The following is a 6,459-nucleotide window of genomic DNA, read 5'->3' as shown; positions in this document are numbered from 1 at the left end:
CTCACTCTACTGAGCAGCTTGGTTCCTACTTGGAGCTTACAGAGGTTGCCATGCAAGGCACCCTACCAATGTCTTTGCATCAACCTGATCTTTTCCAGAGACGTGAAAGGAAAGCCGTCAGCTTCTTACCGAGCTTCTGCCGTGGATGCTGACTCGGCCGAGCCGGCAGCCACTATTTTAAAAAATGCCAGCTCCTGTTTCAGCCTCCGCGGCAGTCCCGGCCTCGGTCGCTGCCCCGGCCGAAACGGCAGCAGCTAATTACAGCCGTCAGCTCCTGCTGAGCCTTCACGATGGTAGCAGTCCTGACCGCGCCGTTGGCCGCTATTTTATTCCGCCAGCTCCACGGCGCCTCCACGGCGGCAGTTGAACAAGCTGTGCCAGCTTCTCCGGGCCCGCTGCCCCTATTTTCGGAGCAGCGGCCCGTTCCTGAAAGAGATTTTTCTCTTACCTGTCAGAGCAGTTTCGAACTGCTCTGCTACTCGCGCCAAGTGTTGATGAATTGACACGCATGCGGGCTGGCGGGCTCTTCACGTAGTCAATCACGTGACTTCGAAATAAAATTTAAAAAAACTTACAGAAGGCCTTTCAGCCCATTGTGCTAACACCAAATGACAATAAATTGTATTGTATTGTATACCAGCATTCTGAGAGAGCCTGCAATTACCTTCATTACCCCACCCAATTTCCAAAGCCTTGTAACTGTTTGTCACTTTTAATATTAAATTGATTGCCCTTGGAGTTTATTACATAACTCTTTGAATGATGCATTCCAGACCATAGCAAGTTGCTGTGTTAAAAATATATTACTCTATTTCCCTCTTGGCTTTGACCAATTATTTTAAGTTTGTGACCTCTGCATAATCAAGAGGTACATCCATATCCTCAGAAACTCCAACTGAGCTTGTAGATTACTGAAATTTAATTCTTGCTTTGAACTTCATAAACGCATGAATTCCTGAATGCAAGAGAACATGTTGGAGGAAAAAAAAACTGTTAATGAAAAGCACATGAGATCCGTGAGATAATAAACTGAGTGCAAATGCAAAGTTTTAGTTTAGAGATACATCACGGAAACAGGCCCTTCAGCCCAATGAGGCCACACTGAACATTGATCACGCGTTTATGCAAGTTCTATTTTGCTCCACATTCTCTCTACCAGCTACAAACTAGGGGCAACTTAGAGAGGTCAATTAACCTACAAACCTGGACATCTTTGGATGTGGGAGGAGACCGGAGCACCCGAAGGAAACCCAGACGGTCACAGGGAGAACATGCAAACTCCATGCAAGAGGTCAGGATCGACCCCGTTTCAACGACACTGTGAGGCAGCAGCTCTACCATTGCAGTTGGATTGCAGAGTCTACTTTGGACTTCTTTTGGGAAAGATGTCAACCCCATGGAGAGATAACAGAAGAAAAAACCTGTTATGTATGGCATTTGGACTTATCAATATTTACTTTTTACTCAGTTGAAGTGTGCTTTTTTTAATCCCTCTTTTTAATCATCCTTGTCAAAATGAATTTTCTTTTTAGTTATCACTCTAGAAACATCTCTAAGAGCAACCAACTGGAACCTGTAGTGATATTGTAGATGAATCCATCTTAATTATTTTTTGTACAAGTTTAAATTTCCTTTTGTGTAATCATGAATCCATTTTGACATTCACCCCATCTCCAGCCACACGTTTGCTTTCTTGGTCTTTTTCATTGTTGTTTGCAAAATTGGACAAAAATCTATGCACAGAACCCTAGGATAGGACATGGCACTTTGAAAGCAACCTGCACGATTCTTGAAGAATGCTCATTTAAAATCTGCATTGTTTCTCATATTTATTGGAGGCCATTCAACTCAGCCGTTCCTCAGAGCATTCTCATCAGTCCCGTTCTCCAACTTATTTCCCTGTAACTTATTCTCTCACACATGCCCATTCACTACAGCTGAACATTAAGCTTTGGAGGAACGGGTCAGGCAGCATCTCTGGCGGACAAGAATAAGTGATGTTTCAGGTTGGGACTCTTCTTCACGCTGATTGTAGTTGGGTGGAGGAAAACGGGAAAAGAGGTGGGGCAGAACAAAGCCTAGCAGGTGATGGGTGGATGCAGGTGAGAGGGGTTTAGATTTGCAGATGGCACGACAAAGGCTATGCATAAGGCGACAAAATGATAGTTTGCCCGTCAAATACCCTTTATTCTCCTGCTACCTTGCTACCTATGGGCAATTTATAACAGCCAATTAACCTAACAACCAGCAGTTATTTGGGTCATTTGAAGAAACTGGAGCACACAGGGAAACCCACATAGTCACAAAAAGAACGTACGAACTCCACATGAACAAAACCCGAGGACAAGATGAAACTCCATTTACTGGAGTTGTGTGGCAGCAGCACAACCTCACTAACTCAACAGAATTGTTTGGCTAAATGGCCTAATTGTGCTCTTATGGTCTTATGGTTACGATTTTATCTTTTGATCTCAGTTTCTTCAAGCTTTCAATGCATTTCAAAATTTACCCATGATAGAAGCAATATCAGTCCTGCCTTTTAAAAAATATGCCTAAATATTGATAAGAAAAAAATCTATTTAAAGGATATAATTTTAATGTTGGATGCATTCATGCACGATCTTTTAAGAGTGGAAGGACCAGTTTACAAAGCAATCGCTAATAGTTGAAATACTGGACAACATTTTAGTTGCTGGCCCATGATCTACAGATATTAGTTTGAATCCCAATGTTCTTCTTCTTCTGTTGTATGTCTTTTAGACCTGCAGCTCCGTTGAGGCGAGCCAGGCCAACGTGTCATCGTCCAGGTCAATCAGACCTCGTTCACCATTCGGTGGACGGTGTTTGGGGCAACTGGTGACTATGTGCTCCACTGTCTGTGTTGGGTCCCCACACTCGCTGGTGGCGCTGCCCACCTCTTTATCACTACTCCATAGTGTCCGATGCCTGTCCTCAAGCGGTTTGAGGGTTGTCCACTGCTTTCAGGGCAGGTCCTGGCCAGGGACGTCCATGGGGTAATTGATGTAATGGTGTAGCCTAGATGGTTCCGCTGACTTCCACTGGTCTCTCCATCTGGCCTTGACCAGGCGGCCTTAGAAGCGTCAGCCGGTGTTGTGCAGAGCAGCTCTTGGGCTTGCGTAGCAAAGGGGCTGCCGTGTCTTGAGGCGTACTCGTCGTGGTGTCTCTGTGACGATCTGATGGAGGAGGTGGGATTCACTGGTCTGTGCCTTTCGAGAGAGGGCCAGCGTGGCTGCTTCTCGTCTGATGTTGGCTGGGGCGATGCCAGCACGGACGGGCAGTTGGTTTACTGGGGTGGCTTGTAGGCATCCTGAGACAGTCCGCAGGGTGCTGTTGAGGGCAGCACCAGCTTCTTGGCGTGAGGGCTACGGCACCAGACCGGGGCACAGTACTCGGCGGCTGAGAACACCAGGGCCACTGTGGACATGCACAGTGTCTTCGTCGCAGCTGAATCAATGTAGGGGCGAATCAAGATGGACAGTAAATGATGACTTTCCACTCAAATGGGTATATCTAATACAAATGTGGTGGAATCTAGATTTCAAACCTTGATGAAGAGTGCAAAAAGTAAGAAAGCTAAGCTAACTATGCACAAAACTTTCTCCGTCACTGTAATACTCTATCCTGCACTCGGTTTATTTTCTCCTGTGCATTGCCTATTGTGCTCATGTATGGTATGATCTGCTTGGATAACACACCAAACAAAGTCTTTCACTGGGTATTTCGGTGCATGTGACAATAATAAGCCAATAAACCAACCTATGTGGTCACAAATAAAGCATTTTGTTCAATCCTGGGCACCATATTTGCATGGGATTGTATGAAAACATTTCAGAGAGTATTAAAGCGATTAATTAGACTAATTCCACGTATTCCAGATACATTTTCAAGATAGACTGCAAATATGGGGTAAATCGCAGAGTTGAGGGGAATAGAAGTAAAATGTTCCACATGTCCTATGAAAGGGCACATAAAGTTGTAGGATCATACAGCATGGATAGAGGCCTGCATCTGTGCTGGTTATCAAATACCTACCCATATTAAAGATAGACACAAAATGTTGGAGTGACTCTGTGAGACAGGCAGCATTTCTGGATAGAAGGAATGGGTGATGTTTCAGGTCGAGACTCTCTCACTCTGAAGAAGGGTCTCAACCCGAAATGTCAACCATTCCTTCCATCCCGAAATGCTGCCTGTCCCGCTGAGTTACTCCACCATTTTGTGTCTATCTTTGGTGTAAACCAGCACCTGCAGCTCTTTCCTACACACCTACCTATATCAATACTAGTTTCCAGTACTCAGCCTGGCAACCTTCGATTTAATGGCATTTCAAATATTCATCGAGATACTGCTTGTCTGCTCCGAGCATACCTGCCTCCTCTACCCTCTTACGAAGTATGTGCCAGGTTTCAACCATCCATCTGAGTGAAAAGATATCCATCCTCAAAATACCTCTCGATCTTCTCCTGATTGTCTTAAACCTTTGACACCCCCCCCCCCCCCCCCCCGATTACAATCACTTCATCTAGTTGAGCTTAGTTTAGGTTAGGTTAGAGATACTGCGTTGAAAATGGCCGTTTGTCCCATCGTGTCCGCACCGATCAACGATATAATATATACTATTAACTATAGTTCTATGTTATCCCAGTTTCACATCCTACACATTAGGGTCAATTTGTAGAAACCTGCACATTTATGAAATGTGGGAGGAAAGCGGAACACGCAGAAAAATCCCTCGTGGCCACAGGGAGAACATACAAAATCTGTACAGACAGCACCCATAGTCAGGATCGAACCCCTATGTTTTATGTTCTATGTTTACGACGTGATGAATTTGAAATGAAATGAAAGAATTTGAAAATGAAATGTATGGAGGAACAGATAACAATCTTCAAAAATAAATTAAATATATATGCGAAGGAGAAAATAAAATGAAGGAATGGGGGAAAGAATGATGGAGTCGATTACCAAATCGCAAGGTCACTCTTCTAAAGGATGGGCCAAATGGCTTTTCCCGAAGCTGCACTAGTGAACAGTACTACGGCCAGAATAGCCCGAAGCAGGTGGTTCTTTACAACCTAAAATGGTCCAATAAACTCCTACCAGCTGTAAATTTATTGAGAATTCCATTTACAGGTAAATCTCCAAAAAAAAACAACGTCTTATCCTTCATTAACAGAGATATAATATGATCCCAAATTGCTGATGAGATCAGGGTGTGAAGTTTGCCGTGAGCACTTCTGACCTCAAATACCACTTGTGCATCAATCAATCATAATCTTTTCATTGCACTTAAACTCAACGGAGAATTAGTGCTCATATTTTTCCTGTTCAGCCATGTTCTGCTATTTAGTTCGTCATTTATAATTTAGTCCTGATTCAAGTCCTGCTTTAATAAAAAAATTAATAGGATAGCATCATGTTGTAGCGTGATTAGTATGGTTCCAAACCTATCCAAGGTTTTGCATTATCCCATTCCTTGATAGCCTCTAGCCTTCTAACCCTCCAAATGATCGGCTCAATTCTAGCTCCTTTGAGATCTGTGAATTTAATTATCCTGCCACTGGTGGTCTAGCCATCAGCTGCCAAAACCTTAAGTCTGGAACTCCCTCCCTCACCCTCACTCTGTGCCTGTCTACTTCTTTCCCCTTAAGGCACTGTTTAAAACCTATCACTTCCACTATACATTTTGGGCACATGCCCAATTATCTCCATTGTGGCTTATCTTTAGGTTTTGTTTGAACACACTACAGTGAAGAGGTTTAGTATATTGTGCTCTGTTAAAGACTTCATAACAGAGAGGGAAATCTTATCCCCTGTGGACATCAGTTCCAAAATTGGTCACTCCCATATAAAATGGTCTGGCAGAGCCCAGACAAGCTGCGATTCCCCAGCATCACTCTGGTAAGATAGCTAGGAAGGCAGGAGCATGGACAGGAATGAGGAAAGTCCAATAACAACGAAAGGCAGATGTTGGTTTATACCAAAGAAAGACACAAAGTGCTGGAGTAACTCAGCGTGTCAAGCGGTAGTTCTGGAGAAGGGTCCCGACAGGTCATCCATCCGTTTTCTCCAGAGATGCTGCCTGACCCGCTGAGTGACTATCTTTGGTATAAATCTACATTTATTTCGTAATAACACGGAAAGGCAATGTTACAGGTCAAGACCCTCCTTCAGACTGATTGCAGGGGGGTGGGAAAGAAATCTGGAGGGGCAGGACAGAACATGAGCATGAACATGAACAGAACATGCTACTTCCTGACCCTCCTCTTTTCCAGCCTTCTTTCCTACCTCTCTACAATCAGTCTGAGGAAAGTTTCCAACCTGAAACGCCACCTATCCATGTTCTCCAGGGATGCTGTCTGACCTGCTGAGAAACCCCAGCATTTTGTGTCTTTTTTAGTGAGGCAGATGAACTCTGGACACGGATAGGAACATGAA

This window comes from Amblyraja radiata, chromosome 17 (assembly GCF_010909765.2).
Source record: "Amblyraja radiata isolate CabotCenter1 chromosome 17, sAmbRad1.1.pri, whole genome shotgun sequence".
NCBI classification, from domain to species: Eukaryota; Metazoa; Chordata; class Chondrichthyes; order Rajiformes; family Rajidae; genus Amblyraja; species Amblyraja radiata.
Note: the sequence above shows the minus strand (reverse complement) of the source record.